Here is a 23241-nt window from a genome sequence, read left to right as displayed (position 1 = left end):
TTAACATTTCTCTGCCAGGACTTCGTACATATTTTCTGTGCTGCATTTATTTAAATTTTTTCCAGTGTTAACAACATTTTTCACTGTCGGCTTTACATCCTTATTTACTTCGGTTTAAAGCCATTGAAGCATCGCATATCTACAGATGTAATCTGAGGCCTACAGCTGGCAAACAGCTTTTCTTCCCAACCTTGATTCCCCTGAGAACTCATCTAACAGAGCTGCGTGATTTGATGTATTTCCAAAGCAAAATCAATATAACAAATCAAAAATTGATTTTGGATGGAAAATACTAGGACAATATGTTCTTGCATTATCAAAAACAAGAGAGATAAAGCAAATTTAGAAGCAGTCTACTGGTGATAAATAAGGATGTGCTATTCCAAACACATCTTGAATGCAGCGGTGCAGCGTTTTTGATGTGAGGGCGGCTTACTTACAGTTTCATAACACTCCATCTGTGAAAAACATCTCGAGGAACAGAGTGGATTTAACTCTACAGATCAACATGGCCAAATATGATTAAGGCTGTTTTAAAGGTAGACTAAAACTAACAAACTTCAAAAGAGTATTTTGGCTATTGAAACATGCAATTAAATGAAAAATCCATTAAAAACATTCAGTGAAACTGTAGCCTGCGAAGTTACAGTCTAGTGATAATCTAAAACAGCTCAAAATGTGAAGCTACTCTGTTGAGAAAGTACTAGCTTCCTCACAAACTACCAACTAACAGAAGCTAACAAGATTAAAGAGTTTAATATAAATAAACTAATGTTCAAAATTTTGGGGTCAGCAAGATGTTTTAATGTTTCTTTAAAGAAGTCTCTTATTCTCCCCAAGGCTGTGTTTATTTGATCAAAAATACAGTAAAAAAGTAATATTATGAAATACTATTACTATTTTAAATAATTGTTTTTTATTGCAATGTATTTTAAAATGTAATTTATTCCTGTGATGGCAAAGCTGATTTTTTATTTTTTTTAATAGCCATTACTCATGAAACATGTTGAAAACAGCTGTGCTGATAAATATCTTTTTGTGGAAAGCGTGACACATTTTTTTTTTTTTTTTTTTTTTGTCAGGATTCTTTGATGATAGTTCAAAATAACAGCAAAAAGAACTGGGAAAAAATTTAGATTTTTTTGGTAGCAATATAAAAATCTTTACTTTCACGTTTGATCAGTTTAATGCATCTTTGATGAATAAAAGTATTAATTTATTTTAAAAACATAACAAATCTAACTGACCCCAGTAGTATAAACAGGAGTATATATCTGATGATATAAATTAAAGTTAAATGAACTATTATTCTGGCGCAAGAACGATGAATGTTTTCGAATCAGTTTGAATCTCCCAAGACAGCATTAAACTTGACCAGATAAATAATAGACCAGATAAACTAATGTGAAAACATAATTAAGAAAAACTAAACCTAAAGAGAAATGTGACTGAAATATGAAACATGAACTATTTCACTAAAACTGGCAGAAATATCAGTTTAGAAGAGTGCTGCTGATAATCACCTTAGTTTGCCTGGCTGTAAATCTACATGTGCTATAATATGAATAACTTTTAAAATAGTAATGCACCGTGATACACCACAACTTGATAGAAAAAGCGACACTATTTTTAAGATAGATGAGCTGTTGTCAGGTAGTGTAGCAGACACTGAGGGTTAGTTCATAAAAATGCAATGAGTTTCAAGCATTACTATTTCTAGCTAATTATTCCCCAACACTGATGAATAAATCTACTAAAAACTACTGAACCAGCAGAGAACATCTCTGAATGACTGTATTGCAAGTGCTCTCTGGTTAGGAAAAGAAGACATTAGTGTGTTACATAACTAGCTCTCTTCCCCTCTGTCTCTCAATCCCCCCCCCCCCCCCCCCCAGTCTGGATCTTTTCTCTTTTCGCTGTCTATAACACAAATGCACACAAGAGTGTATGAAACTCTTTCAGCGGTACAAGAGTGGATGTTCAGTTCTGTCATACAGTATGGCTAAAAGGCTGTGACGCACTCCAGCTTCCAGTAGTCAAAGACAGTCACACACAGTCTGTCACAAGTCCTGCATGAATACAATTTTCTAAAAGCATGATAGATGCTATGCATTAAAAAACAGGACAGAGAATTATGACAATATCTGTATGAATCACAGAGGCATTCTGCTCTGTATTTAATATTTGAACAGGGTCCAAAATGAACTCTTTTAACAACAAAAATATTTGTATTACCATCTGTGACACTGTACATTTATATATAATTTTTTTTATTTTGTGCATGGAATTATTTAGTCATATGCAACCATGCATATTTGTGAGTCTCTTGCAGCATGACTTACCAGTCTCTATCTCTCAATGAAACTACAAAAATGTGATGATTTATGATTTTGTTCTTCATATTTTTGTTAATGTGAGAAGTATTCCAAATGGAGTTCTGGGAAAAATGTGCCTGCATTCTGGTAACTTTTTCCATGAAGTTAGAAGTTAGCAGACGTACAAATTGTGACAGATGTTTTCTTTAGAAGATGTTCTTTCATTTGAACATTCTTGAATCATTCATATCACTTAAATTACAAGATCAGAATATCATTAGGACAATTCAACTTAAATCATGTATTATGTTGTGGTTTCTGATAAAACTGCAGCCAAGGGAAGATGTAAGTGGTACAAAGTTGCAATCAGCAATTTTTTTTTTTACATGCCAAAGCATATATATATATATATATATATATATATATATATATATATATATATATATATATATATATATATATATGTATATATACTGTATAAGATTTCAGACATTGAACAAAAATGAGGACAAGGAGGATATCAGAGAGTTGGTTCAGCTGAAGTTTTTTAAAACGTAAATGTTTTAGGGAGGCCAGCTAAACTTTAATATGTGGCATTGCGTGTTTGAGAAACATAAATTGCATGTTATCTACACGCCACTCAAGGGTCACTGACCTGGTGTGCTCCATCACTAGGAGAGTACACCGAGCTGAAGTGCTTCAGGTGGTCTCGGGCATGACTGACTCCCCTCAGCGTCTCAAACACGTTCTCCAGGGCAGAGTGAGCGTGCTCCACTGTCAGCTCCTCAGGGACTGAGACTCCTACAGACACACATACAGAAACAGATGAGTGTCTAAAAATTACATCAGTGTTCATGGAATAATCACTCTTTCTGGCTTTCTTCACATGTAGAATTGCATGTTTGCACAATGTTACAAATGGTAACTCTTGTTTTGGAATTCCAAGGCAGCATCAAACTCTGGGGTCAGAAAATTTGGGTCAGAAAAGAAGAAACAAATGCCTTTTTTTTCAACAAAGACGCATTAAATTGATTAAAATTGACAGTAAGGACATTTCTAATGTTACAAAAGATTTCTGTTTAAAATAAATGCTGTTTTTTTGGATGTTCTATTTATGAAAGAATCAGGAAATAAAATATATTTCAATTTCAACAAAAATATTAAGCAGCACGACTGTTTTAAACATTGATAATAATAACAAATGTTTTCTTGATCATGTGACACTGAAGACTGGAGTAATGGCTGCTGAAAATTCAGCTTTGCCATCACAGGAATAAATTACATTTTAACATATATTAAAATAGAAAAGAGTTATTTTAAATTGTAATAATATTTCACAGTATTACCATTTATTTATTTGTATTTTTAATTCAATAAATGCAGCCTTATGAGAAGTATTTCAAAAACATAATCTTACCAACCTCAAACTTTTGAATGGCAGTGTACATATTTAGTTTTATATATAAAACTGAAAATTGTGATAAATTACATTGTAAATAAATATACTAATAGAATATATTAAATGTTGTAAGAATGTACTGTGGGATCTATATTAGATTGAGTTGTATTCCTGAAAGGGAATCTGAGGACAAAGCACTTTTCATTGGAAGGCAATAGCTTAGAGTTAATCAAAATTTAATGTGCACTCACTAAACTCAGACGCTGGGGAATGAGAGAGCAAGAGACTGTGAAAGAGAATGAGAGAACGTCTCAGTTTCATTTAGAGGAGAAAGCGTGAACAAAGGTGTTCGACAAAAACACATTTTGTTGCAATTCCAGCAGCACTGATGGTGCAGAAAGCAAATAGAGACTCAGAGAAGACAAATGGAGGATGGAACAGCAACATGGGTGGGTGAGGCTGGCACACCATTCTGCGTCAGCTGAGGAATGCAAGGGCTGGGTAATGAGAGAGCCGCCCATCCTTCAACCAGACCTAAACAATCTCACACCTGAGAAATAAGACATTCAGCTCTGCTAGTTAAACCCCTTTGGGGCTGCCAAACCCGCAGATGCATGGCTAAAGCAGAGCAGTACAATTACGTAAGACTACAGGATGAAAATGGCTTTATTCAGATGCATCAGCTCAGGCACATTTTGATGGTAGAATAAGACAAGAGGTGGATATATTAATACTGTAGCTAATGTTCATAAAATCATGAATTCCAAAAATCACAGCTCAAATGCAACCTACAGTATGATATTGACTATTGGATCACAGTATGATTTAATGGCATTTTACAAATGGCTTCGGTTTTCTGGTACCATATCCAAATTCAGGATATGGATATTTTTTATTTTGTGCATGGAATTATTTAGTCATATGCAACCATGGATATTTGTGAGTCTCTTGCAGCATGACTTACCAGTCTCTATCTCTCAATGAAACTACAAAAATGTGATGATTTATGATTTTGTTCTTCATATTTTTGTTAATGTGAGAAGTATTCCAAATGGAGTTCTGGGATGTCACATGCCCCTTCAGAAATCATTCTAATATGCGGATTTCATGTTAAAAACAGTTTAATGTTTTGTGAAACTGATAATTTACGGTGACGATTCTTTGATGTATGGAAAGTTCAAAAGAACAGCATTTATTTGAAATAAAAACTTTTATAAATATCTTTAATGTCACATTTGATCAATTTAATGCATCCTTGCTGCGTTAAAGTACTCATTTCTATTATAAAATGTACTAACCTCAAACCTTTAAATGCATATAAAAATAACAAACAAAATAAATGACAAAAAATAAACATATTGAACATGATTTGCACACAGTCATCTATAAAACGAACAGACTCACTAGGACAGACTACATCAACAAGTCTACAGATAAGTGCAAAACAGCAATTACTTTAGATGCCAGGACCTGAGAATGAAAAATCAAGACAACCCACTGCAAAAATTAAGTGAATAAGGAACACATTTCAGCCCCAAAGTCCTTTTGACATTCACAATCTTTTACAAGCAGCTCACTTATAATTATGACTTGAGCTCTACATGGTCCCATCATTAACATTTCATTTTTTATTAATGCATGCATAGCTGTTATGCAATGCTTTCTGACACTTGTGCTAACTATCAGTTTAAGCTTCTGTGGCTGTAGGCATCACAGTCTGGTCTGCATACACTCACTTGAGATGTTTACTGTAAACGTGTCCCTCTGTGTTCACTGCAGCAAGACACATAGGACATAAAGACGTTGTTAGGGTGGATGAATGCTCTTCCTAAGTAAAATATTGCTCTGTGAACCCTTTGTTCCTGCAGTGTGTGTTTGCAGTTATATAACTCACTCCAAAAAAAAAAAAAAAATGTATCGGAGGAAACCCAACACAAACAGTGGTGTATGTGTGTGTTTGTGTAAAGCTATAATCTAAATTTGGTATAAATATTTATAAGGATAAGAAAGTTCACTCTGGCTGAGGGCCTGCTGTTTAAACCAACCAAATATATCTTTTTTTTGGGTCCTGAAGGCCTCTGACTGCAACAAGTGTTTTTTTTATTTTTTATTGTAGATGGTTCCAGAAATTCTGATTTAAAGCTTGATATCAAAACATATCACAAATAAAAGGCAGTGAGTGTATGAGTCAGCCTCTCTTCTATCTGTTTGTTTTGTCCGTATTTAATGTCAGCTCAAATATAACTGGTTTCATATTTAGCCTTCTGGCTGTCTGTTTGAGTTGCTTGTTTTCTTTTTCCCCCCAAATGCGTGCTATTTAGCTTCCTCTGTCTCTGCTCTTTTCTCTTGCTCTGTCGCTCATGACAGCTCGGTGGGAGATAAGGATAGAGGGATGCAGGCAGATGCGGATGTGAATATTTGTTTTTCCGGAAGATGGAAAGGCATGGTAAATATAACATGCCTGAAGAAAACCACGGCATCTAGGGAGGTAAAACAACTAGTAACAAAAATAAGTGGGCTTTTTGTGAAAGTTAACTTTTAAGATTGTGCAGCTATAAACCATTTCATAAAATATAAGAGAATATGTCAAAGGGGTAATTCATTTCATACAGCTCTATAGCTACATTTTCCACAAAACTGGAAAAAACTAGTCCTAAGTTGGCCTCAAACTCAAATCAGGCAGAAATGATCAAGGATATTGTAAAACAAAAAAATATATAATAATAATAATAATAAATAGTGCAAAAAACAAAACAAAAAAATTAATAGTGCAGAGTTGTAGGTGCTACACAGCCAGCAACTACAATGAAAACTGTTTGGGAAGAAAAACTGTATTGAAAAGATAATTTGTAACTTTCAGTCAATTTAAACATACCATCCCATGGAAACCCATTACTGTTTAAGGGCAACAAAAAAAAAGGAAATTAAGTCATATCAGGAGATATAAAGACACACTGTGAGAAACAGAATTGCGATTACTACCAATAGATTAAAAGATGTAATTACAATAAAGTCAAAAGTATGAGAAATGAAGTCACTATTATTATTTTTTCTTTAGTCTGAGGTGGAAACAGTCTTTTATCACCATACCTGACTCGCTAAAATGAAGCTAAAACCCAATAACTTATAACAAATATCATATATATCTCCACACAATCATATCCTTCCATCAACAGTTGTCCCTCCCTGACTAAGAAACTGCAAGATATCTGCAGCAGACAGTTCATGTGCAATATGTTTGTGTGTTTTTATGTAGCCACAGACGGTCGTTTGACTGTGTGCCAAAAGAAACGGTGGTGGTGTGATGGGGTGTTGGCTGCGGTTTAGATAGTAATGCTGATCATAACACCAAATCCTGAGAGCCAGCCAGGTGCTGGTGTGAGAACAGACGGGAGTCACACACACGTGTGCATATCCCCCACATTCTCCTCTCACGCAAGCCCTTTCCTTTGAAATACAGACGAGACTGTGTGTGCGTAACTGCCTCCACTTTTTGTATACTGATCTATAGCAAAAAGGAGAACAGAAGATTAACATCATAAACACTCAAACAAGCACCCTAGATCTTCTATTGCATGTCTGCTTGCTTTGACCAAACAACAGTATACATGACCCCCAGAAAGAGGACAGTTGATAAAAAAGATAGTCACACAGCAGAGAACAAAAGGTGCAACAAGCAGTCTGTCAAATGAATGCGCGTGTAAAATGTGGCCTTGTACACTCTTAATGAGATGTAATGAGACAGAGGTGAGGAAGTAGTCAACTACTTTTGACGCAATATGTAGTTACTGCATTTTGCTTTTGAACGACACCACGCACAAATGTGCATGCAGCAAAACACCATTAGTCCTTAATGATGTGGAAACTGGAAAGTGTCTGTTATTTTGCAGGGCCTGAATTTCGTTTTCAGGACCTTTGATCAGACCTTTGAAAGAACTTTGATTCCAAACTCTGAATTGAATATATTTCAACTAAAAAAGACAAGTAAACTGTCAGTAATAAAATAAGAATATATAAATGACAAGGAATAACAAGATACAACTAATATTAACTGTGCTTTAAGTTTTTCAGGTAGGAATAAAAGTAATATTCAATTAAATAACACTGGCTAGTCTTCAGTGTATAAATAAACATTAATGACAGACAGCAGCAGGTCTATTTAGGTTGCTGTCTCTTTAAGACCTCATGCATGGATCTAACTGTTACACATACATTTCATTTCTGTTTACATTCACTTAATAGCCTATATACTGACAATGTTTAGCATAAATCGGCTGCTTATGTGAATTCTTATCACGATGGATATTTTGAAATAATAGAGTGGGGAAACTATGATGTCAGAATCCGGAAGAGTAATTTGCGGCGGAGATTTTCCTGTGGGGTTTTATAATGGAGTTATTCAATTACTGAGTAAAATAAAGCCTGTGGTAAACATAACTTAACGATACTTTTAAGTTTTTGTTCTACAACGTAAATTACACGCAACTACACAAAACATCAAAAGACACAATTTGAAGCAGTTATGTTCATTTTTGAAAACTTATGTTTTTAATAAGTTACAAGATAAGAACGTTTGGTCTGTGAGTGTGTGCAGTTTACATTGTAAAAGCAAAAAACAATAAAATGACAAAGGCACAGAGAAAAATGAAAATGAAAATATAAAAATCCATTGATACAAAAACAGCATTAGAATTAGACTTTTTGTCTCTTTGAATACTGTACTTTTTTAACCTTTTAAAAATACTTTTTTTAGTTAATTGCTGTCTATTCAAATAGCACAGTGGTGAATCATAAACCCTGGAATCAATGCAGGTGGAAAGAGTCTGACAGAACAAAAGAACATTCCTTTACTTAATTCCCCCCACAGACAATAACATAACAATCTCCTGAATGCAATAAAGACTACTAAACTGGACTAAACAGAGCCATCTCCCTAACAACTGAAAATGGTTCCATCCTCAAAGGAATGTAGACACCTTAATAAACTTCCTTCTTTTCTCCATCGTTGACTTCTTTCCCTCCTCACACAGTCACACCAGCTTCAGTCTCAAGCCTCTCAGCTTTAATATTCAGTCTCTGGTATTATTAATAGCAATGCTTGGTTTAGTAATAGGTCTAAAAAGGTAATGAAGAGCAGGATATTCGTGTGTGCATTCATGCGTTATGTATATGAGTTTGTGAATCAAAGCACTGTCTTCTTGGCCTGGGAACAAAAGAAGAACATCTCTGTATAATGTTAATCCGCAATGGAATTCTGGCTCAGACCTGAGAATGCGGTTGCATATTCCAGTGGCATTCAAACACAGCACTATAAGAAAGTGAAAGAGGTCAGCTCAGAGACTAAATGACAAGCATGCTGAGGACACTCTTTGAGAAGTATTTTATAATATATTCCATAATTATTCCATTAACTCCATTAAAATACCTAAACAACACTCTCAGAAAAAAAGGTACAAAATCTGTCACTGGGGCGGTACCTTTTTTAAAAGGTTCACGTTTGTACCTTTTAGGTATTAATATGTACACTTAAGGTACTTATATGCATCTTTAAGGTACCAATATGGACTCTAGGTACAAATGTGTGCCTTTTGAAAAGGTACTGCCCCAGTCACAGCTGTGAGAGTGAATGCAAAAAAGAGTTTGACAATTTGACAATCAGTAAGTAATGATACTGACACAATTGATGTCACAGATTCAGTTTGGTGACATATTCATCAAACTTTCATTAATTGTGCGGTCTTCGGTCATTTCTGAACGGAATATTTTACGTTTTGAAATGTTAAAAATCACAGCTTCATCGGAATGATATGAAATGCGGTGACCTTCATGGCATTTGGGGTGTGAACACACAAAAAAAATTGAGGGCATGATTCGAACAGTCTAAGTGGGCGTAAAAAAAATAGTAACACTCAGGGTCTTCGGTCAAAAATGACCGGCCATAGGAAATGAATGGGAAATAGACAAAAATACAACAATTCAGAGAATATTTGTGTACACAATCTACAAATTGATCACAAAACTGAAAAAAGTGCACAGTAGTGAAGGGATGACACTATAAAACATCAAGAGTGTGATATTGACACATCCAATCACACACAGATGCACACACACACACACACACACACACACACACACATACTTACACATAGACACCTATGAAATACTGTGTCTGTAACACAGAGAAAGGTTTGAGAATGTGTAATCCATTCAATAATTCAGTCATAATGCAGACAAATCTCACAGAATTGAAGGTATGATGCTCTAAAATGCAAAAATCCAGTTTTGCAAGAGACATTCTTTAGTTATCTGTGACCTCTGCAACAGTTAGGCAAGCTGTTATGTAGAGTTAGTATGCAGGTAATATACAGTTATAGTAGTTAGTATACACAGCAGTTACATAGAAGCCTGCATAGGATAAAGTTAGAATATTTATAACTCTTATTTTATTTTATTATTTCTCTTTTTTTATTTACTGTTTCATTTTTTAATGCTTCCTGTTATTTGAGCGTGTTTGTTATCACTGTTTCCTTTTGATTACTATTCCTTCCCTTTGTTAGTGTTCATTGACATTTTACAAAAATAGACATGTTCATTGCAAAATATTTACATAAACTGTTATGTTTGAATGAATTGCATTTTTTAAATTAAATTCTAAATCAAAAAAGTTAAAATGCTTACTTGTGTTCTCGTTCTAACATAATGTTTAGCTTTGATTGTAATCATAATGCAAAAACTTTAATGCAAATAATGAATGAAATCATTATTTATAACAAAAAAAAATCTAAAACTATACAAAAAGTACTCTTTAGAATGTATTAATATATATTCAAGTCCACTACTTCATATGAGTCAGCAATTAGTCTAAAATCAATAAAGGAATTCACAAGCCTCTCTATAGATTCCTATACTGGCAATAAGTGGTTGCACCATGCACTTACATGTTTTTCTTTCTTTGCTCTGACCAGGTGGCGCTAAATAATCTTCAAAAAATGTTTTTGAAAGGCCTAGTCTCTGGTTTAATCTGAAATACAACATTAATTTAAAAATAATTTTGAAAAATTAGAAATAAAAATTATGTACTATTTTCTATGAGAAAATTTTTTCATAATTATTGCATAAATATTAATTAATACCTTAAAATTTTCTCAAAATACAAAAGAAAAAATATTATTGAATAAAAATATATTCCATTTATTTTACTGGGGGGCAAAAAAGTTACTCATTTCAGGTGTCCGGTCACTTTTGACCGTGAAGACCCCGAGTGTGACTCCCAAATGAGGGCCGCAGAAGGGTTTTAAAAGAATCGGTTCATAAGAGTCATTTGTTCAAAAATCAGACTACATTCTTCCAAGAACTGTGTGTTTTTGATTCACTGAACGAGTCGGTTAATAAGAATCATGTGTTCGGGAATCAGGCTACACCAGTCAGGCTGTATGTTTTTAATTCACTAAAACATACACTATTTGTGATTTAAACTACATTGATCATTGCAATGGCAACTCAATAAAATTATGTTTCTTGGCATTATTTGATAGCACATAGTCTTTTTATCGCATCAAATTCAAGCTCCAGCAGGCTGCAAACTTACACTAACTAAAATTTGATTTATTTTAATGTTGTGTTGAAGATTCTGCTGAAACATGATGCCATGGTAAAACCATCGTGCTTTGATATCTACCTTAGTGAATGATTGCTATATTAATCTACAGTGAGTATTTACATGGTGTGCAAATGTACTTTAAAGAATACCATGGTAGATACCCCAAATAACATGGTTCTTTTTGTTAGTGACAGAGGTTGAGAATCTTTAATACTTTGTTTAGTAGAGTCCACAAGCTGTTGAAAGCCATACCTATGAGAATAAAATATATGGAGATTAAAATCTGAAACAAAAATTGCACATTTGGCTGCTCATCCCTTTATCAAGGCCCAGCGGAAAACACAAAACTAATTTAAGCCTGGCTCAGGCAATTGTTTAAATTACAAAAAAATGCCACACATTCCCATTGTAACGACAGACTGATGCTGAGTCTTACTTCCACTTTCTCAGCACAGCATTCTTGCAGCTAATCTCTAACAGAACATTATATAACTCAGTAACGCTATTCAGATACACACTCATGTGTTTAAAAAAGAAGAAATTGTTGCAGAAACTATGTGAGCGAGAAAGAGAGAAAAAGACAAAACTGAGTGGATTGAGAAAGGTTTTGTAAATGTAAACTTGACCTTTTGAAAACTGCACAAACTTCCTCATCATATGAATCACTAAGTGCTTTTCTGAGATTTGAAGAGATCCTCCTGCATCAAGTCCTTAGAAAACACTCCAAAAATCATTATAGTTTGAGAGATGCCAAAAATAATGCCATCGGCATTCCATCAGGTTGGCATCAACCTTACATTATTCAACCAGCTCTGTCAGCAGTTTGAGGAGTCTTCAACACCTTCAAATAATCGACAGCAGTGCTGGCTCACATTCGGCATTCCAAAAGCAGCAAACAATTTTTCAACATTCCATACTTTACACTTCACCAGCACCAAGGTTCCTGTTTTCCATAGTTTCTCCCTAGAGGAATTCTATAAGTGGGAAGTAGGACCAAATCTCAAGCCTTGAAGACTGAGAGCAGAAATTACAAAAAACAAAAAAAAAAAATTTTTTTGACCAAGTTACATGAGTAATATGGCTTGGCAAGTACCAAAGTCACAATAAACATAAAATATATCATTAGACTCATTAACATGCAGGATATGAGGTAATGTAAAGGTAATGGAAATGTAAAATAGAGTAAATATTGTTGAAATGGTGTAATGTATGGAATGTTTGGGCATATTACACAATGGCTGGAGTGAATCTAACAAGTAGGCCAAGTGCCATGCTGATATTCACACCAGCAATTTTAATAAACAACATTTATGTGTGTGTGTATGTATGGAATGTTTTTGTTTATTACACAATGTTTTTCCTTTCTCTTTGGAGTGTTACAAGCTCTTGATGCATAAAGAATATCTGTAAAGTTACAAAGACTAAAGTCTCAAATCCAAAGGGATATTCTTTATAAAAGTTAAGAGTCAACCACACCCCCCTAAAACGGCTCGCTCTAACATGCCCCCCAGAAGTCTACGTCACGATGTGGGAAGATTTGCATAACGCTACACAAATGTTCACGCAAAGAAAGAAGGCATAACTTTTATTCTCATTGTAGTATTGTTGTTGCCGCACAGCCATATTGTGGAGATGCTGTGGGATTCAGTGTAAAGGGGAACGACTTTGTTTGGCCTTCCAAAAGAGGATGATATTCACTTCATCATGCCTAGAGCTGATCCGTGCTAGTTGCTGAGGAAATACATCAACTTCACGTTGTGGATTGCCTAATCAGCTTTCATCATGGACGAAGCGGAGTCCAGCCCGGGGTCATCACATGTGGTCATTATAAACAGTAATTATGTCCCCACTGGATGCAAATGCTTCGTTTGTAATGGGTTTTATTGGTTTGTCTGGTCGTGCCGGGAGATGGCATTACAGTATGGCAAGGGGCGTAACATTTCCGTCACACGCTTGAGGCATTCGGCCAATCACAACGAGCTGGATAGCTGGCCAATCAGAGCACACCTCGCTTTTCAGACCGATGAGCTTTGTAAAAATCGATGCATTTCAGAAAGGCGGGGCATAGAGGAGAAACAATAATGTACAGTATGTGGAAAATAATGTGTTTATTAACCTTAAACCACATGAACCTTAAACCGCATGAACACATTTCATTTCACAAAAAAATGTTCTTTTTAGCAACAGCATATGACCCCTTTAAATAAAACAATTTCACCCAACTGCATCCTGAACCTCGACTGGATCTGACTAAGTAACTAGCAGCCACATATTATTTTCCACTGAAAGACTGAAACTGTATTTGTGATCTACATACACGTACGACTAAGGTGAGGACGAACTCAGTGATAGTTGTATAAAACTGGGCTATTAAGCCTGGGAAAGATTAACATTCTTGATATCCTCTCTTGGTCCACAATTATCTGTACTGTCGTCAATGGGTTCAGCTCCAGGAGGCTGTGGCTGTACCACCATCTGTTCAATGACCCGAATGGCTAAATGGAAAATGAATCACAGCCTGCTTGGCACCCATGGTTCCAACTCGACTGACCTTATCTGTACATGCCATGCAGACCATACAGCTCAAGACTGTAAGTGAGATCACAACTCTAGCAAAGAGCCAAACACAAGCCAGATCTTTCAAGGCAACAACACCAGTTGAGATTAAGACTATGTAACGATTTTGTATGTATGTATATGCGTTGAAATGCACAATATGTATTGACAGCATCTAAAGCAAAAGTATTAGGATGTGCACAGCTTAAGCAACCTAAACATCTTTAGGAAGCAGCCATTAATCCAGTCTTCAAGTTCACATGATGCTAATTTGGTGCTCAAGAAACATTTATTTTTATCATTAACGTTAAAATCTGCTGTGTTGCTTAATATTTTTGTGGAAACACAACACATATATCTTTTTTTTTCAGGATTCTTCGATGAACACAAAGTTCAGGACCAGATTAAGACCTAAAATCACCTTGGCATACATCTGAAAGGTCTCGAGATCCAGAACAAAGGATAAAGTCAGGAAATTTATGTTGATCTCTGAAGTTAAACTGTTATCCAGGAAAGAGGAGAATTCTGGCAGGAGCACTTCAACACTTTTTACTTGTGCTACTCTAATCCTTTAAACCATATCCACTTGGCCCTGATGCGAGACTCATAATAATCCTTTTAAATCATGGCTGGATGAGACAGAAAAGAGAGAAAATAAGTGAGGTAGACAGAACAAAAAACAAAGAGGAAGAAGACCAAGAGTTACAGTATGTGACCTACCACTGTAGTTTACGTGTGTGTAACATACCAAGTCATGTAGAAAGGAAGTTTCATTTGATAAAAAAATCAAAGAGTCTGAGCATGTATGACTTTGTACATTAATGGCTTTATCTCAGATCCACATCTGAAGTTTTGAACTGTTTAAAAACATGAAAAAAGAGCCAAATAAAAACATTGCTTATATAAGCTACGTCTACTGTATGTGAACTAATACGCAGAGAGGACGTCCAATTAGTGCCTCCTAAAGCACTAAACAACACACCATGACAATTACTGTATATGGTTCAGGTATCCACACATCCATGATCACAAAGACCTGCCTGTATGCTTATGTATTATGCCAAGTTTATACTATGGAACTTACTGTTCTGAATTTGGGTCAAGATGTAGGACGAGTGTTTCATTCCACTTATATAAGAAAAATACACACAGATGGCCTGGAATAAGGCTGAACTTATTATTATTATTTTTTTTTATGAAGACTGAACCCAGAAACATCCTAGTGCCCATGAATATCAGATCTTAATGCACAAGCCCATCATAAACATAAAGCTGCAAGCAATTACAGGGGTTAACTGCGAAAAGCACTATATGGCCTAAGCTTGACCTACATTGTACTCTCCATGAGGCATCATCAAGAGGCACAAAACAGAGTTATGAATTTAGCTTTGGTGTATGGCCAAACATACATACATACCTCTTGTCAAGCAGAACAAGGTATGCACTTGAGAGACATGGAGTTTTTGTCAGGCAAGTCTTGAAAATATCTGAGCCAAATCTGTTGACAAGATAAAACTTTTCTTGATTGGTATGAATGGCATTTTCAGAGTAAGTTTTCTTGGCATGTTACAGGAAAATGGATTTGAATAGGAAAAACTTATTTTTGCCAGCCGGATCTCAAGATTATCTGACTAAAATTTGGGGAAGATTAGAATAAAACTGAATTGAAAATGTCAGACTAGCATACTGCAGATTTTATATTTTTGTAGTAGGTTTTGGCCACTAAATGTCAATACTGTCAATGATGGTTACCTACTTTTGTTTCAACACACCAAAATGTCAGTGAGATACAGTAATTTGTCCAATTTTTTTTTTAAACTGCAGACAGACAAAAATTGTATCACTGGACTGGACTCTTTCAGGCCCCCGACTTTAGACCAAACTATTTAAAAGTCTAAATAAAATGAATTTTTATTTAGTACTTTAAGGAATATTGCCAAATCATAAAAAAAGTTTCTTTCCAACATGACAATCAGTGTTGGGGACAGTTACTTTAAAAAATAATGCATTATAAAATTGTGTTACGCCCTAAAAAAGTAACTAATTGTGTAACTAAGTTACTTTTATGGAAAGTAATGTGTTATGTTAAAGTTTAACACTCTTCAGCAATAAAAATATAATAGTAAATAAATAAATAAACAAATGTAATTTTTTTCTAAAGTAATTTTTGCTTATTAGTATGCTTGAATTAAGGTCAGCAGCAAAGACACTTGTTAATAAAATGGGATTAAACACATAAGGATATTTGTGCTATTTAACTTACTTGATATTACAAAGCCAAACTGTGTTTAAATTGGTTTTGTAGAGTTTGGCATGAGCCAAAGAATTAGAAGGCATAAATTTCGAGGCCAGATGTTACATGCTGACAAAAAGTCAAATTTGAGCTTATGATGGCATTAGAGGGTTCCAGTGGGAGATGGTCAGATTGATGTTCAGATCCTCTGCACACTGGTAAAGCCTGACCATATGGTTCCAGGGGCCGCCTAGACTCCAAGAAAACAAGAAGAAAACTAACACAACTGATGCCTACGCACATTCAGTTCTTGGCCCTGAAAATACACAATCTCTCTGTCTTGAAAATATAAACGTACACCAAACAACCAGTCTAATTGGTTCCAACATGCTGCTAGATTGCTTTGGCTGCCAGCTCTCCACAGGCTTCAGATGTTTGCTTCCTCTAGAGTTGCGTGCGATGTGAATATGTGATTTCAGCGGTTGCATTATTTCAAGGTGATCATGTTTGATAAGGGTTATAGATTGAAGGTGGTATACAGTATTTTTAGCACTGAGCTTCAATTATGGCAGCTCACGCTATGGAGCTACTACCACTACACAAATTCACACACACTTAATCACAATTCAACTTTCAATTTCTGCCCCTTTACCCTGCATATGACTAAAGCAGAAGGCATGAGCTCTAACACAATCCATCTCACTGTTCTCATCAAATAAAGACGCTCAGCATGTGCCATCATTCCTTTACAAGCAGGTTGCTTTTGAATGTGTTTAATATCTTTTAGAGAATTACACAGTGGCAATGACATTAGTAAAGGATTTGAAAGGCACAAACCATATTTATATGGCTGTGTGTGTTCAAAACACTAGCCTGAATAACACAGAGATCATGGATTCCAGGAAATGCATAAATTGATAAAATGTCTACCTTGAATGCAATATCAGTCTCTTGGGATAAAAAAGCCTGACAAATGCATGAATACTGTATAAATGTACCAGAATAATATCTAAGATCTAATGTACATATAACCTTATTATATAAATATTACATGAAAATAATTAAACTGAAATTAAAATTGAAACTGAAAGCCATTTAAACATACACTAAATCAACATAAATACTATATAGATAAATACTAAAATAACGCTACAACAGGTGCATAAACAACTGGGTTACACTGAAGGTCTTACAACAGGTGCATAAACAACTGGGTTATGTCAACACTGAAGGTCAATATTATGTTTATTTTTTAAGAATATTAAATAAAATGATCAAAGTTAATAAATTAAGTCTTCATTTTATTTTAGCTTCATCCTCTAAGATCTACAATAAAACAAACTTCACAGTACTGATCAATGACTGTCAATGCTCATCAAGACACAAAATAAATCTCTTAGGAAATTAGTAGTTCTATAGCTTTAATTATCATCAAAATGGAACAATGCATCAGAATTAAAAATGTCATATTTTTCAGAAATGGCATGATCTTCACTGTAAGAAAAAGTGGGTCATGCTACTCACCAGGATAAATGAATCTTCCACTGTGATTATTCTGCATCGGTGAAAGGGCAAGAATCACTAATGACTAGAAACAAATGTTTATATGAGAAATATAATTCTGCACAGGACCTGTGGAGCTGGAAATTAGCGATGCATGAAGCACTGCTTACACAGACTTCATTTCAAAGCAAGCAGCTTTCTGCGAGTTAGAGCTGTGAATGCACCACAGGATTGTTCAACAGTAGTACGTCAGTTTATGTGCTTAGAGTTGTACAGCTGCAATTCCAAATAATAGACCTGAAGGAAAAAATAAATAAATAATAATTTGTCAGTATTTGTGCTGAGTTGTACAGCTGCAATTCCAAATAATAGACCTGAAGGAAAAAACTAATAAATAATAATTTGTCAGTATATGTGCTTAGAGTTGTACAGCTGCAATTCCAAATACTAGACCTGAAGGAAAAAATAAATAAATAATAATTTGGTGTTTATTCCTCATGTACACATTTTAGACAGGCAGATGAAAACTGTAGCTCCATTATAACTGCACATGTTAACTTAGTGTGCACACCATATGTATCTAGACATTTAGCATGCTTGATGAAAAAGCTACAGTTTGGTGACAGTGCAACGTGGCTGGACATTTAGTGAACTTGAGGTAAATGCAGCACATTGTCTGGTCTTTATTCCACCGCACCAATGTACCAAGACATTTAAAAGCACTTGACGAAAAAGCTGCGGATTGTTTACTGTTGATTTCACCTTCTGTGCAGAGCAAGACATTTATTGCACTTGAGAAAAAGCCTGCTGCAAATTGTTTGGTGATGGTGCCAAAGGACATGGGAGGTTTGACATTTAGTGCACTCAAGGTAAAAGCTTGGTAATGATGCGATTGTGAACGTGTACCTAAATGTTTAGTGTACTTGAGAAAAAAGACACAAATTGTTTGAGATGATGCCACAAGACACGTGACGCTGAAAATACAGTGTACTTCAGGTGAATGCTGCAGAGTGTTTGGTGTCAATTCCACCGCACACATGAAGATATTTAGGTATAAGCCATTCGTTGTTGGGTAATGATGGATTGGTGGATGGAAAATTTACTTTATGCAAAAGCTGTTGTTCCACTGCACACATGTACTGTAACTAGATATTCAGTGTACTTGAGTTAAAGCCCACACACATGTATACTTGAGGTAAAATTGTGCTGTTTGTTGATAAGGTGTAAAAGTATCATAAATGTAGTCAGTATAACCTGTATGCTATATTCCAAGTTTTATGAATTCACATGATAGCTGATAGCTTTGTGTAGAAGAACAGATCAAAATTTGATTTGCTCATCAGAGTTCATTAGAGAAGTAGCAACTTGTAAACAAACTGTTCCACTTCAAACTGGCCTGATCCAGTTCTCGAGATCGATTCACTTGCGGTGTGTACAGCTCTGTGGTTTGACGCACTGCTCACTTTAAACTGTAGAAACAGTAATGTGGTGTGTTGTCATAATGTCCCGTTGTCCAGTTGGAACTGGATCGTGGTGCGCTATTTGAGGATGCCTGCTCTAGAAGACAGAATGTCATGCAGGTTTAGCAACGTGAATCAAAATAATGACAGTGTTTTATTTTTAAGTCTTTAAGTACGTAAGTGCAGTACACTGCTCTACACAAACACGTTTCTGACATAACCTGGACACACACTCCCATCTACCATATGACAGATCACAGCAACATGTCACTGTGGCATGTTTAAAATGCTTATAACCGTCTTTAAACAGACAGAAAAAGCAAATTCCTCAGCTATGAGAGTTTCTACTATGGACTACAGCTAGCCAAAGGAGCTGCAGCTTAATAACGTCATCTTAGTGGGGCTGCAGGTCAGGGACACTTTCAGAGAATCACAATGACGTGTTTGGGGAAGAGCAATAAATACACAAGCAAATTCAGTAGAACTTATGATTCAAGAAAGGTGTTGCGATATTCAGGGTGATCCATTCATCCATTCATCTAACAGTCATGTAAATAGAGCGAGCATTTGTGTTTAAATAAAGTGAGTGTGTGAGCATATGTATGAGTTAATTATGTTACATTAACAAAGATTGGACTTTCTGTAGCCCATTCCATGTACATTAATATTTATCTTTCCAACAGCTGCTTTAGTTGCCAGTGTGACTTACCATGTAAGTGGATATTATCTACATTCATTTCTAGTCCCATAAGTATATGACAATAAAATATGAATCAGAGGACATACACAAACACTTTCTTGATTATAGAGGCCTAATGAAACCCCTTTCAGATGGTGACCTGTATCTGAGGTTTAAATACAATAATATTCCCCTCTGAAAGATCCTATTATGGCTATGAAACAGTGACAAACATGCTCAAGGTTTAGGGCTTGAATGAGGATTTTAGTGTACTTATACTACAAACTCAGATTTTGTCAGATTGAAAAAATAAAATGAAAGAAAAATATGACCACTTTTAAAAAAGAAACACTATGTGAAGAATTTGAACACTATTTGAACTGTTCTTCCTAATGTACTACGATAGCTTGCAATTTTATAATGTCCTGTAGCTCTATTGCCCCCTATTGGAGATAATACTGAATAAGAAACACATAGACCCTCAGTACAGCTAATTACCAAAGTCTCCAAACAATAAAACAAAATACCAAAGTAGCATGATTTTTTTATGTTGCAGTGATTGTTGAGTGCATGTTGATTATTAATAAATCAGTAACATTGTTCAATAAAAAATTTGCTTGTTAGCCTAATCAGGACACCATTTGATCTAAAAATTTTGTATGCACATTCACGTTTCACAATTCACATTTCTAATATCCATGACTCAAAAAGTACTAATTTCTTCATTTTCTTGTTTCCTCCATAGCAAATCAATGGGTAACTATGGTAACTGGGATTTGTCTCTGTCTTGACAACTGTAGGCCTATATGCACATTATTATTATTATTATTTTACAAACATAAAAAATATATAACAGCAAAGATAAAAAGAGTTAACAGTGGCTCATAATAAGTTTGCAAACCTTTTTATGAACTTGTGAGGCTTTGTTCATAAACTTTCACTGTCTTAGAATAAAATCTCTGGTTTTCACCACATGTTGGTCAAATGTATTAATGGCAATATTTGAGAAACAGGACACAAAATGTTGGTCAAATGTAGCCAAAAGGAAGTAACAAAACAATAAATCAAGGCAGTTCACTTCTGAACATGACACACACACACTCAAATATCTCCCATGACTCAGAAACACAAGGCAAGGGAATGTAAATAGACCAAACAATAAAACAAACACAGAAGAAAATAAGTAATCAAACTAAAAAGTACAGGAACAAAAGACCATAAAAGGAAAACAAGCTACTCAGAACACCTTTCAGAACGGTGCCAAATAGTGGCCATCAATTCAAACTGCACTGATCATCCTCTTTACACAAAGCTGTTTTTAAAATATACAAAATCATCAAAGAAATATAGGTGGCTTGTGTCAGAGCAGATAGATTCAGAAATATCAAGATATCACTATGTGCAAAGAATAATCAGGAATAAAGAACCCACTGTGTGATGAAGAGAAAATGAAAGGTACTGTGATTGATCACCTGTTGAAGTCTGTTGGGCATCCACTATAATAATCCATGAAACACTGCCCTCTGGCTTCAGCCTGCAGAAATACAACTAGTGTCCTGCTTATTCCATAAAACAGCCAAGACATCACCAGGATATTTATTTACATTTTTCATTCATTTATTAATTACTAAATATATTCAAAATTATTGTATTTATGTATTTTTTATATATATATATATATATATATATATATATATATATATATATATATATACCATATATTACACACACATACACACACACACACACACATAGTAATTAATATAAATAGAACACGCTAAAAAAATTCTAGTAGTAGCCTGGCTTTATATTAACAAATATAAAAGAAAGATTTATGTTTATTAATTAGCAATTTATGTCTTTTGTCATTTCTTTTTATCTCTTTAGAGTGAGTGTAATTGTATGCATTCATATTTTCAACAGCATGAGAAGAACTTGAGTCTTAAGTGAAGTTTCCCCCGTGCAGCCTGCTGTGAAGTGATTACGTACAAAGGATTTGTGTCCACTGCATGAATCGGTGTGTGTGTGTGTGTGTGTGTTTATGTGTGCTTTAGGGGAAATGCTCCTTTCCCCTCTGGGTTAAATGCCACCTGGCACTCTCATTACTACTTTGAAAAACAAACATATGGTTCTGACGTACAAAAAGCATATCTCTGCACGTGTGCACACACACTGTAAGAGTGAGTGTCAGAGAAATGGGTGTTGAAGTCCACAATGAAACACACTGTGTGTCCATTGAGACAACCCCTGAAAGAAATGTTTATGACATCCTGTCCTAGAAGTTACGCAGCTAAAATTTAACTCCATAAAATTTTGTTGTAAAATCATGTTTTTTCTTACTTATGCATTCGACACTATGAGAAGTAATTCTTGCTATTTTGAAGAAAGAAAATGCTTATTAGATTCTTGTCTGATTCCACATCTGATTTCCTATAGACACTGCTGTAGAAAATAAAAAGTTTAATATTTACTTCCCCCTGCTGGTTAAAACTGGTTCAGTCAACACTTGAAATGAGACGTGTACAGTATCATATATAGGGCTGCCTGTAAACATGCAACAGTAAAACTTACACTTGACCATTTATATACAGTAGAACTACTTGAAAACTCCAACTCTAAACATAAAGAAACAAAAAATGCAAGTGACTTGGTCATGCACCCACAAATAGACGCATGTATACGCAATAAAATACAGAAATAAAGTGTATGAAAACACCAACACAACATTCAAGGGCAGTGTGGGATAGTGACTTCATGGGAATGTGTCTGTGAGGTTTTATTAAACCACAAGGTGTCACTGTGGCTCCAAGAATCGGGTGGGTCCAACTACTGGCAAGTTTCATTCTGTCCACCCCCACAGTAAAATGCAATATAAGTCAGCAACACACACACACACACACACACACACACACACACACACACACACACACACCACAAACACACACACACACACACAAACACACACACACCACACACACACACACACACACACACACACACACACACACACACCCTGTAGTAAAACTTGGTTTTATTTCATTTTCCTCCGGGGGATTAGCGTCAGTCTCGCATCGTCCAACATCTCTCTTTTTACAACACAAAAAAGGTCAGAAAAAAACACCAGCACTATGCAGCCCAGATGTGTTTCTCTAGACGCATGTCCTCTCCTTCTCGATATCCTCTGTTTCTCCCTCCATCCTTCCATTTCCTCCCTCTCTCTTCCCTTTCTTTCTTCCCATCATCCCTTACTTGCAAACTGGTCCCTTATCATAAGAGTGCTCCCATGAAACACTGTGAAAGCCTGAGAAAATGCTCTGTTGTGCTATTTCTCAACACTTTCTGTCCTGATTTCAACACAAACAAACTTGCTTACATTGTTCTCACATTTTAAGATACATGTTGGTGTTTATTTAACTAAAGAATGTGTGAGAAATGACAAGCCTGACGTCTGAGAGAACTGACAAACAGGCAAATGCTGTTTACTTGGCTTTTATTT

At 35.3% G+C, this 23241-nt stretch overlaps 1 pseudogene; it reads right to left on the bottom strand.

Moving 5' to 3' along the window:
• Positions 1 to 23241, bottom strand: part of LOC109113153 — a 108422-nt pseudogene that overhangs the window by 11514 nt on the left and 73667 nt on the right.

Source organism: Cyprinus carpio, unplaced genomic scaffold (genome assembly GCF_018340385.1).
Source record: "Cyprinus carpio isolate SPL01 unplaced genomic scaffold, ASM1834038v1 S000006753, whole genome shotgun sequence".
Lineage (NCBI taxonomy): Eukaryota > Metazoa > Chordata > Actinopteri > Cypriniformes > Cyprinidae > Cyprinus > Cyprinus carpio.
Note: the sequence above shows the minus strand (reverse complement) of the source record. Positions and strands in the feature narration are given on the sequence as shown.